This window comes from Cicer arietinum, chromosome 5, assembly GCF_000331145.2.
Source record: "Cicer arietinum cultivar CDC Frontier isolate Library 1 chromosome 5, Cicar.CDCFrontier_v2.0, whole genome shotgun sequence".
NCBI classification, from domain to species: domain Eukaryota; kingdom Viridiplantae; phylum Streptophyta; class Magnoliopsida; order Fabales; family Fabaceae; genus Cicer; species Cicer arietinum.
The window spans coordinates 8,847,402-8,848,130 of record NC_021164.2 but is presented as its reverse complement, the minus strand read 5'-3'; positions in this window follow the sequence as shown (position 1 = coordinate 8,848,130).

The following is a 729-nucleotide window of genomic DNA, read 5'->3' as shown; positions in this document are numbered from 1 at the left end:
AAGAATGCTATAAGAGTCTTCTTGTCCTTGATTTCATCTGGACTTTTGGGGCGATTTTCGTACCACCTAACAAAATTGGACCGAAATCTTTATTTTCGGACCAGAAGAGGGCTAGTGTTTGAAATTTGACGTGGAACCAGAAACACATATATTAATTTTGGAGAAGAATGCTTTAAGGGTCTCCCGATCCTCGATTTCATCTGGACTTTTTATTGCGATTTTCGTACCACCCGACAAATATGGACCGAAATTTGTATTTTCGGACTAGACAATGGCTAGTGTTTGAAAATATGACGCAAAACCGGAAACTCGGTTATAAATTTAGGAGAAGAATGCTACCAGAATCTTCTTCTCCTCGTTTCCATTTGGACTTTTCGGGCAATTTTCGTACCCCTCTACAAAAATGAACCAAAATCAGTATTTTCGAACCAAGCGATAGCTAGTGTTTGAAATCTGCCACGGAACCCGATACATAGTTATAAATTTTAGATAAGAATGCCATAAGGGTTTCCCGGTCCTCGATTTCATCTAGACTTTTCGGGCGACATTCATACCACCTGACAAAAATGGACCGAAATCAGTATTTCCGGAACAGACGAGGGCTAGTGTTTGTAATTTGATGCGGAACCTGAAACTCAGTTATAAATTTTGGAGAAGAATGCTATAAGGGTCTCATGGTCCTCGATTTCATCTGGACTTTTCGGACGATTTTTATACCACTAGACTAAA